The sequence below is a fragment of the Triticum urartu genome, chromosome 5 (genome assembly GCF_003073215.2).
Source record: "Triticum urartu cultivar G1812 chromosome 5, Tu2.1, whole genome shotgun sequence".
Classification (NCBI taxonomy): domain Eukaryota; kingdom Viridiplantae; phylum Streptophyta; class Magnoliopsida; order Poales; family Poaceae; genus Triticum; species Triticum urartu.
In genome coordinates, this window is record NC_053026.1 from 483,158,731 (window position 1) to 483,171,060 (window position 12,330).

The following is a 12,330-nucleotide window of genomic DNA, read 5'->3' on the forward strand; positions in this document are numbered from 1 at the left end:
GGCAAAAACATGATCAACACCAAGAATTCCATGGGTGTTCGATTCATCACAATGTAACTAGATTAATTGACTCTAGGTGCAAGTGGGAGACTGTTGGAAATATGCCCTAGAGGCAATAATAAAAGTATTATTATTATATTTCTTTGTTCATGATAATTGTATTTATTCATGCTATAACTGTATTATCCGGAAATCGTAATACACGTGTGAATACATAGACCATAATATGTCCCTAGTAAGCCTCTAGTCGACTAGCTCGTTGATCAACAGATAGTCATGGTTTCCTGGCTATGGACATTGGATGTCATTGATAACGGGATCACATCATTAGGAGAATGATGTGATGGACAAGACCCAATTCTAAGCATAGCACAAGATCGTGTAGTTCGTTTGCTAGAGCTTTTCCAATGTCAAGTATCTTTTCCTTTGACCATGAGATCGTGTAACTCCCGGATACCGTAGGAGTGCTTTGGGTGTACCAAACGTCACAACGTAACTGGGTGACTATAAAGGTGCACTACAGGTATCTCCGAAAGTGTCTGTTGGGTTGACACGGATCAAGACTGGGATTTGTCACTCCGTATAACGGAGAGGTATCACTGGGCCCACTCGGTAATGCATCATCATTATGAGCTCAAAGTGACCAAGTGTCTGGTCACAGGATCATGCATTACGGTACGAGTAAAGTGACTTGCCGGTAACGAGATTGAACGAGGTATTGGGATACCGACGATCGAATCTCGGGCAAGTAACATATCGATTGACAAAGGGAATTGCATACGGGGTTGATTGAATCCTCGACATCGTGGTTCATCCGTTGAGATCATCATGGAGCATGTGGGAGCCAACATGGGTATCCAGATCCCCCTGTTGGTTATTGACCGGAGAGTCGTCTCGGTCATGTCTGCCTGTCTCCCGAACCCGTAGGGTCTACACACTTAAGGTTCGGTGACGCTAGGGTTGTAGGGATATGTATATGCAGTAACCCGAAATGTTGTTCGGAGTCCTGAATGAGATCCCGGACGTGACGAGGAGTTCCGGAATGGTCCGAGGTAAAGAATTATATATATGGGAAGTCTGTTTCGGCCATCGGGACAAGTTTCGGGGTCATCGGTATTGTACGGGACCACCGGAAGGGTCCCGGGGGTCCACCGGGTGGGCCACCTGTCCCGGGGGGCCACATGGGCTGTAGGGGGTGCGCCTTGGCCTACATGGCCAAGGGCACCAGCCCCAAGAGGCCCATGCGCCTAGGGTTTCAAAGGGGAAGAGTCGTAGGAGGGGAAGGCACCTCCTAGGTGCCTTGGGGGGGAGGGAAATTCCTCCCTTGGCCGCCGCCCCCTAGGAGATTGGATCTCCTAGGGCCGCCCCCCCCTTGGCCCTCCTATATATAGTGGGGGAAGGAGGGATTTTCATCCACGCTTTGGTTGCCTCCTTCTCCCTCTCCAACACCTCCTCCTCCTCCATAGTGCTTGGCGAAGCCCTGACGGAGTACTGCAGCTCCATCACATCACCACGCCGTCGTGCTGCTGCTGGAGCCATCTTCCTCAACCTCTCCCTCTTCCCTCTTGCTGGATCAAGAAGAAGGAGACGTTACGCTGAAACCGTACGTGTGTTGAACGCGGAGGTGCCTTCCGTTCGGTGCTAGGATCTCCGGTGATTTGGATCATGTCGTGTTCGACTACCTCAACCCCGTTCTTTGAACGCTTCCGCTCGCGATCTACAAAGGTATGTAGATGCATCCGATCACTCGTTGCTAGATGAACTCCTAGATGGATCTTGGTGAAACCGTAGGAAAATTTTTGTTTTCTGCAACGTTCCCCAACAGCCCTCCCACTCGGGGGCTTAGCTGCAGTCCAGTACTCGCCTAAGTTCTGTCTCTTGAAGACTTAGCTGCAGTCAGGCACTTGCCTAAGTTTGAAAAAATCCTACCGAGTGGAGAGCATCCCTCCCACTCGGGGGGCTTAGCTGTAGTACAGTACTCGCCTAAGTTCTCTCTCTTGAGGACTCAGCTGCAGTCAGGCACTCGCCTAAGTTTGAAAAACAAAAAATCCTACCGAGTGGAGAGCAGCCCTCCCACTCGGAGGCTTAGCTGCAGTCCAGTACTCGCCTAAGTTCTCTCGCTTGAGGACTTAGCCGCAGTCAGGCACTCGCCTAAGTTTGAAAAATCCTACCGAGTGGAGAGCAGTCCTCCCACTCGGGGGCTTAGCTGCAGTCCGATACTTGCCTAAGTTTTCTCGTTTGAAGACTTAGCTGCGGTCAGGTACTCGCCTAAGTACGAAACACATCCCGCTCTGCAGTAACAAGCTGCAGATCGACGGCCACCTCCTCCTTGGAGAGCTTCGCCATAAATACAACATGCACTCCATCCTGCTTTGCAGTAACGAGGTGCAGGTCGACTGCTACCTTCCCCTTCGGAGCCGCGCCACAAGTACAAAAAAGTTGTCTCAAAAGAAGAACTATTTCCACTCGACGGGGGATTCATAAAGATATTCAACGATAAACCGAGTTCAGATAAATCCTAAAGGGTCCGGACCACAGGTCAAAGTGCTCAAGCATTCAGCCCGAAAGAGTTTAACGGTTACAAAAACCACTCGGCATTCCGAGGCAAATTTAAGGTGGGGCATAAAAGTTTGTTCACTTCGCAGGAGGAGGGCTGGCAGGCTCGACGAACTCGTCCAGGTCGACGCCATCGGCAATCCGAGTGGCGGCAGCAATGAAAGTCTCCATAAAAGTTTGGAAGTCATTATTTTGGGTGTTGGTGACCTTGATTGCGGCCAGCTTATCTTGTCGCACCTCCTCGCAGTGGACACGAACCAAAGACAAAGCCACATCAGCGCCACACCGAGCAGAAGACTTCTTCCACTCCTGCACTCGGTCAGGGATTCCGTTAAGTTGAGTCATCAGAGACTCAAGATCGTTTTGGAGTGTGGCCTCTGGCCAAAGTGCCGGGTCGATCTGTGACATGGCGACCTTCAGTCGAGCCAAGTAGTCCACGGCACCGTCGATGCGAGATTCCAGTCGGAGCAGATTCATGGCAGTTTCATCTTTCACGGGAGAGTTGATTAGATCCAAACCTAGTTCGATCCGCCCAGTCTCCTCTTCAAAGTTCTGGCAAAACTCTGCATTCACGATCCAAGGATAAGTCAATTTTCGTACACTGAGTCGACACAAAAAAATCAGTCAGAACAGAATGTGCACCTTCAAGCTTGATGAACAACTTCTTGGCAAGACTTCTCAGATAGCTCTCCAGATCATCCCTCCTGTGAGCAATGCTTTCCATTTCTCGCCCTGGACGAGATTCGCCTTCTTCCAGCGCGAGCACTCCTTGTTGGAGTCATTCAGAGCAGACTTCAGCCTGGTATTCTCTTCTTCCAACTGGTCGACCGAAGCCAGCTTCTGTTCGGCCAGAGCAACTCTGTCGTCAGCTTCCTTTCGGGCAGCAGCAAGATCCTGGTCCTTCTTTGCCAGAGCTTCTCTCAGCTTTTCTGCAAAGAAATGGTGCTTGATTCAGAAAGAGCAGAAGGGCACTCAAGCCCAAGGCAAACCAGTCGACAAACTCGTCTTACCATTGGCACCATCCTTAGCCTTTTGCAGCTCTGTCTTGGCCAGCTCCAAGTCAAGGTTCAGTTGGATCTGCTGTTTCTCCAAATCAGCAAAGCAAGCTCCCATATCACAAGATTTCTGCAATCAAAGAGGAGAAGTTATTTTACAGCGAAAAACAACAAAGGCAATAAATACTAAGACTACGGTCGACTGCCCGCAGTCCACCATAGTCTCGGGGACTACACCCAGTGGGTGCACTTTGCGTGCCCCCACCGGTTCTGATCCCACTCGACCGGCCCGCCGAAGTCGAGTCCAAGAAGTAAAAAAAAGGCAGAAAGAGAGAAAGTAGAACTCAGACTACAGTCGACTGCCAGTAGTCCACCGTAGTCTCGGGGACTACACCCAGTGGGTGCACTTTGCGTGCCCCCACCGGTTCTGATCCCACTCAACCAGACCGAGTGGAAGAGACAAACTACCAGTTTGGTTTATACATTCGAAAAAATACACGACTACAGTCGACTGCCAGTAGTCCACCGTAGTCTCGGGGACTACACCCAATGGGTGCACTCAGCGTGCCCCCACCGGTTCAAAATTTTCAATCGACGCACCCAGTGGGTGTACAGATGCAAAGATTTTCGGAAAAGAGTCTTCAGATAACATATCCTAACAAAACAAGCAGTGACCAATTAACCTGAACATTGCTTTGGAGGGCTGAGCTGGCGTCGTAGGCAGCCTGACTGGCGTCCCGCACCATCCTCATCTTCTCCATCATGATGCCCGCCTGACGTATGGCTTCCTTGGCAGCATTCGCTTCGTCCTCCGGGACATGATGGGTCACAAAAACTGAAGGTGGGTCGACGGGAGCCTGAGCAGTCGACGAAGAGGGCAAGGCACTCGACAGTGGCACAGCAAAGGTAACAGAACCCCGATTGGTGTCGCTAGTGTCCTGAACGACTGGTTCCGTCCTTGGCGTCGACTGTGGCGCCTCGCTTGTAGGAGCCTGCCTATTTTTCCTCGTCAAAGGCCTCTCGGGCTCTTCATCATCATCAGGGAGGTCAATAACGTTGGGAGCTATGCAAAGTTCAATCGCCAAAATCACATCACCCAATGGTACACTTTGCAGTTGAATCGACCAAAATAAAGACAGTATGGCAGGAGTCATACCCAGTTTTGACGTGACCGCATCCTCCATCACCTCATCATCATCCATGTAAGCTGAGGTCCTAGAAGTGGCAGCGCTTGCAGTTCCAAAGTTCGTCCGGTTAAAACAAGAAAAACAAACGGCGCTGAGCGTCGAGTGTATACAGAGGAAGACACTTACGCAGAAGCGACGGGGATGTCAATCTTAATCTTCGGCAACGCCTTCCGGATTTTCAGCTCCGCAACTTTGGGGTGCTTGGGCGCTTTCTCGGTCGGGGTTGGTGAAGAGATCCGAGGACGCTTCAAAGATTGACCAGCTTGAGCAGTCGCCTTTTCACGGACGCTCGGTCATTCTTGGGCAAGTTTGGATCGCCTCTCCCTGCGAGGAGGCGACTCAACTTCTTCTTCGTCGCTTGAGTCTTCGCTTTCTCCATCCTCTTCACCATCAGAAGTCCACTCGCCACTGTCGCCGCGGCTCGCCTCGCCTTCCAAGTCTTGCCCTTGCTCTCCATTGGGCATCGAGTACATTTCAATGAGGGCCTGAAAAAATAACAATCAAAAGACATTCAGTCGACCGCAAATGGGACATCACATGGAGAGTCGGAAAGTTACTTACAGAAACATACCTGCTCTGGCTGACGCGAGTTGTCGAATGGAATCACCCTCCTGGATCCCCGAGGGTTGTCTTTGTTGCCAGTGATTCCTCTCAACCAGCTCTCCAAGGTATCCTCACTGACCTCCTCCGGGTGGATCCGAGTGGTATCTTCGAGCCCAGAATACATCCACATCGGATGATCGCGCGCCTGAAGGGGTTGGATGCGTCGACCGAGAAAGACCTCCGGCAGATCCATCCCGGTCACTCCGTCGCGGACGAGCTGGACGACCCGTTCGACCAGCTCCTTGACCTGCGCCTTCTCTTCTGGAACTATCTTCAGGGGAGTAGGCTTCTCCACTCGAGACAAGGAGAAAGGAGGAAGCCCAGTCAACTGGCCAGGGGTCGGCTGATCCTTGCAGTAAAACTAAGTCGACTGCCAGCCCCGGACCGAGTCAGGATGGATCATCGCTGGGAAGGTACTTTTGCTCCTCATCTGGATCCCCAGACCACCGCACATCTGGATCACCCGAGTCCTCTCGTCACTCGACTTGGTCTTTTTGACTGACTGGGAACGGCAAGTGAGATATGTTTGAAGAGCCCCCAGTGCGGTTGACAGCCCAAGAAGTTTTCGCACATAGACACGAAAGTGACTAGATAGACTATGGTATTCGGAGTAAAATGGTGGATCTAAGCCCCAAAGAAGTTCAAAAAACCCCAGAAGAAAGGGTGGGGAGGCAACGAGAACCCACGATCTATGTGAGTTGCTAAGAGGACGCACTCACCCTCTCTGGGCTGCGGCTCAGTTTCGTCTCCCGGGAGCCGAGCCGACTTGTGGGGGATAAATCCCCCTTCCACCAGGTCGTCGAGGTCGTCCCGCGTGATTGCCGAGCAGATCCAGTCGCCCTGGATCTAGCCCGCCGGCAGGCCGGACCTCGACGAGGATCCGCCCCGGTTGGTCCGCTTGCCCTTCGCCTTCGCGGTTGACTTCTTCGCGCGTTCCGGCGCCACCGTCTTGTCCTTCCCCATGGTGGCAGTTCGAGCTCGAGCGGAGATCCGGTGACGAGATGGGAGCAAGGGTGGCGGAGAAATCGGGAGAAAACAGAGAGAGAATGGTGGCGTGCGGAACAGAGCCCCGGCCCAACACCTTATATGAGGCTGCTTCTGAGTGGCTGACTGGTAGGCCCGGACGGCCCTGCCAAATCCCGTGGCGATCGCGCGCGCGATACGTGGCAAAAAAGGTGGCGCGGGGATCGAGGCGGCTCCGCGCTATCCCATCCGTTTACTGTGGCCTCTCCCGTCCTGCGCGCTTCCCGAAATTTGGATCCCACGAAATCCGCGGGCTGCAGAACAACTCGTCGGACCGAAGATCTCCTCTGCACCATCACTCAGAACTCTTCAAGTATAAGAACTCTCTCGACAAAACCTAAGAATGGATCAAGGCGACTGGAAAGAAAGTTGTTGTCATCACTCTGGTCCATTGATCCGAAACAAGGTATGCTCACGACATGAAAAATGAGTCGGAGATATGCTCAAACCCTTTCCCACTCAAACCTCGATCGATTCGGGGGCTAATGATGAAGCTATGTACCTAGGGTAGGGCCATGGACCTGTCCAAACTGACCTACCCAAGGACACCTCCAGAAGAAATCACATTTCAATCGACTTGGCGGTGTTTCACTCGACGGACTCGAAGACACTCGACCAAGAAGCAACCACTCGACCAAGATCCAACCACCCGACGGCCAGGAGACCTAAAGTCACTCCGCACGCTAACGGTCGGTCATTAAGTAGCTTTTATGGTCATCATAGCACTTTATTAGGGGCGTTACCAGTAACGCCCGATCTTAATGTACTTAAAACCCTGCATAACTGAGGGCCGGAGGGGTCTGGCGGACTCTATATAAGCCACCCCCCTCCTTAGTGTAAAGGGTTCGCACCCCTGTAATTCATACTCTCATAATCCAGTCGACCGCCTCCGGGCTCCGAGACGTAGGGCTATTACTTCCTCCGAGAAGGGCCTGAACTCGTAAACCTTGCGTTCTTACAACTTCTCCATAGCTAAGATCTTGCCTCTCCATACTTACCCCCCTACACTACTGTCAGACTTGGAACCACGACACCAGGCAAGCAAAACCCCCTTGTTCATTCCGATACAATCCCACTCTCTCGCTCCTGCTCTCTTTTACTGCATTAGGACAACAATGATTCATCTGTTACTTGCTACGGTAGTTGAACCCCTTATCCTCTGCATGACCTGTCATTGCCACAGTAAATAGATGAAACCCACTAGCATGAGTAGGAGTTGTTTGAGCCCTGATATGCCTACTCATTCATGCTTGTTTGTCATGCCTGCTACTGCTTAGAGTTGGGTCAGGTCTGATTCATCGGGGATAATTGGAACAGTGATGAACATGTCCTACTGTGTGTGAGCTAAGTGTGTGAACACGATTTGGTAAAGGTAGCAGTGAGAGGCCATGTAGGAGTACATGGTGGGTTGTCTCATTGAAACCGTTCTTAGGAACTGATTTCTGTGTTTGTGATCCATGAACAGCTACTACCATGCATTGGGCCCGAAATCAATGGACCCTCTCGACTTATTAACTGCCCTTGTCCTCTGTCCAGGAGTTGCAACTAGTTTCTGGTGTTTGTAGGATATGTGTTGGCGGCCGTGCGTAGCGCTAACCCTAGGGGTGGGCTATGATGCGGTAGATACACCGTGGCACGGTGTACCGGGCGCACATTTCGTGTCTCGGGAACCCTACACACATCGTTTGGGGCTGTGAGCGAAACTCCGGCCGGATCTCCTCGCGGATGGAACCCGAATAGGCGATAAACATGGACTAGAGACTTGTGTGGTTAGTCAGGTCGTGGCCGACTCCCTCGCCAGGCTTCCGCTTGAAGGTTGCCGAGATACACGACATGTACATGGTGGTAAGTCGTGAGAGTGTGTGTGAAGAAGTACACCCCTGCAGGGTTATAAATGATCTATTCGAATAGCCATGTCCGCGGTAAAGGACTTTTGGGTTGCCTATAACAGTTCATAGACAAGTGAAAGTGGATACTCTAAAACTTGCAAGATAAGTGTGAGTGCTATGGATGGCCTTCTCGTAGGGAGACGGGAGAGGATCCATAATGGTGTATTGAATGGTGAATATGTGGACTCGTGTGCGCCACCTCAAAGAGTTGCTTGCAGTCGTAGTTCAGGTTAGCCACTGAGTCAAAGCTGGCTTGCTGCAATTAAACCCCACCACCCCCTTTATTGATACCGATGCATATGTAGATAGTTCTGATGTAAGTCTTGCTGGGTACATTTGTACTCACGTTTGCCTATTTTATGTTTTGCAGAGAGACGTCAGTCTCGCTAGTAGTTCCGTGTGGACTTCGACGTTTAGCTTGATACCTCAGCTACGATCTTGTGCCCTCGACAGGATCTGGTAGATAGTCAGGCTTCTTAGCCTTTTTCATTTGTAGATGTATGTACTCAGACATGTTAAGCTTCCGCATGTGCTTTGATTTGTATGCTATGATTGTTGGGTCATGAGACCCATGTTTGTAATATCTCGCTCCTCGGAGCCTAATGAATAAATACTTGAGTTGTAGAGTTATGTTGTGATGCCATGTTGTATTTACACATATCGAGCATATTGTGTGTATGATTGAAATGCTTGGTATGTGTGGGATCCGACAATCTAGTTGTTTATCCTTGGCAGCCTCTCTTATGGGGAAATGTAGTCTAGTGCTTCCATGAGCCATAGTAGTCCGCTACAGCCCGGTTCACCGGAGTCCTGTTAGCCCAGCACTACTGCTTAGGACACTTGACTGGCCTGCATGTGTTTCACTTCGTTCCTGTGTCTGTCCCTTCGGGGAAATGTCACGCGGAGACATCCGGAGTCCTGCCTAGCCTGCTACAGCCCGGGTTCCGGAGTCCTGTTAGCCCAGTGCTACAGCCCGGATTCACACGCTACTGACCGACATGCTCGATGTGATTCATGTATGCCTGTCCCCATAGGTTAGTGCCGCTTTGGGTTCACGACTAGCCATGTCGGCCCGGGTTCTCTGTCATATGGATGCTAGCGACACTATCATATACGTGAGCCAAAAGGCGCAAACGGTCCCGGGCCATGGTAAGGCGACACCCGTGGGAATACCGTGCGTGAGGCCGCAAAGTGATATGAGGTGTTACCGGCTAGATCGATGTGACTTGGAATCGGGGTCCTGACAAAGTGTCACTCCGAGGCTTATGGAGGACACCATGCTGGAGATAGAACTGCACATAAGGCATTGCAATCCAGTTTTTATTGGCCTACTCACTTCAAGGATGCCCGTAAGTTTGTCTTGTCTTGTGATGAATGTCAAAGAATTGGTAATATTAGTAGACGTCAAGAAATGCCTATGAATTATTCACTTGTTATTGAACCATTTGATGTTTGGGCTTTGATTATATGGGACCATTTCCTTCCTCTAATGGGTATACACATATTTTAGTCACTGTTGATTACATTACTAAGTGGGTAGAAGATATTCCAACTAGTAGTGTTGATCATAACACCTCTATTAAGATGCTTAAAGAAGTTATTTTTCCCGAGGTTTGGAGTCCCTAGATATTTAATGACTGATGGTGGTTCACATTTTATTGATGGTGCCTTTCGTAAAATGCTTGCTAAGTATGACATCAATCATAGAATTGCATCTCCTTATCACCCACAGTCTGGTGGTCAAGTAGAATTGAGTAATAGAGATCTCAAATTAATTTTGCAAAAGATTGTTAATAGATCTAGAAATAATTGGTCCAAGAAACTTGATGATGCATTATGGGCCTATAGAACTGCATACAAAAATCCTATGGGCATGTCTTCGTATAAAATGGTTTATGGTAAAGCATGTCACTTACCTCTTGAACTAGAACATAAGGCATATTGGGTCATTAAAGAGCTCAATTATGATTTCAAACTTGTTGGTGAGAAGAGGCTATTTGACATTAGCTCACTTGATGAATGGAGAAACTAGGCTTATGAAAACGCCAAGCCTTTTAAAGAAAAAGTTATAAGATGCCATGATAAAAGGATACAAAAGCGTGATGATGCGGAGCATCCCAAGGTCATCCCCATGGACCTACCATCGTCTCATCAAGTGCCTACCGGACCCATGACTCGATCACGTGCAAGAGCCCTTGAAACCGAGGTGACATCTCTCCTCTCACAATTCCACTTCGATGCACATGAAGCATGGCTACTGCCTCATATGGATACTTTATGCATACTCAGGTACAATGGAGAAGCTAAGGAGCAAGGACAAGAAGAAGAGGAAGATGGACGAGAAGACGGAGAAGAAGAAGGGCTGACGGAGAAGTCCCAGCCATTGGAGGACCGGCCGGGACCGGACGTCCAGCGCCTGAAGCATCAGCCGAGTCCCAGCCAGCGGACGTCCGGTCCAGGCCGGACGACCGGTGCCCCGACACCCGAAGCAAACGAGGGGATGTCCGGTCCGGACCGGACGACCGGCGCACCTGCACCCGAACCAAAGTCAGCGGAAGACCGACGCCTCCGGACGTCCGGCACCCCCATCACAGAGCGGAACCAACGGACGACCGGAGGACACCGGATGTCCGGCAGCTCCTGAGATACCGGACGACCGGTCCCCAGCGGACGTCCGGTACCTGTCTGCGCACAGTGTTCGGGCCCGAGGCCCATGTACCCCTTCACTTCGCCCCCATTTGCACTTAGACTATAAATAGACCCCCCATTCATCCTAGCTAGGGTTAGCGTTGGTTTAGCTCATACTCAGAGATAGAGCTTCGCTCATCCACATCGGATCTACTTCTCGTGAGAGACCCCGGCCTCTTCGGAGAAGATCCACCTTGGATTCAAGACCCCTTTTCAAGGGAAGATCCCCTTGTGGATTCAAGACCTCCTCACGGAGAAGAACCGGTTACCGTGTATCGTCCCTAGTTGTCTGTGGATTCGTGTATCGTTCTATGTACTCGAGGATCTAGCCCATGTGTGACTTATTCGTGTCGGTTTAGTGATTTCCTCTTGTGTTTCCCTTCCATTCATCCTCGTGTTCTTCGTGTTTTCCCCGGGATCCGCTCCTTTCATGAAAGATCGGCCAATTAGGGTCTCTACCCTACATCATCTTGGTATCTAGTGCAAGGTTTATCACGATTTCGGAGCCCCCCTCTTCGTTTTCTAGCTTGATTTTGTTGTTTTTCGTCCTAATCTGAAAATCCCAACAAAAATAGCCCCAAAAATTTTTCTTGTGTTTTGTGAGTTTTGATGATGTTTTGTTGGTTTTGATCCGTGAATTTGTTGTGTTGCAAGTAGATCTGGCCGTCCCCCACCATCTCCACCTCGAAATCCCTCCCAAATTCCCCATATTCTGCCCAAAACCGCCTCCCGGATCTGAAATTTCGCGTTGACCCCGACCACCGGATGACCGTCACTTCACCGGACGTCCGGCGACCCAGGAAGCACCGGACGTCCGACCTTACCGGACGACCGGCGACCGGACATCCGTCCACTTCCGGACGACCACTATTTCCACCACATCATCCGCTACACCACCTCCAACTTCCGCAAACCGTTCCAATATTCCAACCCACAACACCACTTACCGCTACCTACTCCAACGATTTTGGTTGCCTTTGGTTTTGAGAATTTGAGTTGCGGTACCGTATCCTTTTGTGTTTCGGCTATCTAGGTACGGTCCGACATCGACATCACCGCCGCTCATGTTCGCCACGGACGCGTCATCAACAACGACCACCTCGACTATGACTTGGTATTCGTGCCTCCATTTTGACACTATACCGAAAACAAGACCGGTAACCTCATCTTGGTATTGGACATATCACTCTTGCCATTACATTGATAGCCATCATCGCCTTATTCCTTTGCGTTGCTTACCCATCTAGACTAGCCATTGAGTATTGCCAGCAATGAGACTTGTGCACTTTAGTGATCATACTTCCCATAGCATAAATACATACATCATTGTTGCCTATATTGGTATCATCTCTTGTGTCACAAAGTTTTCATCACATACTCACTTGCTAT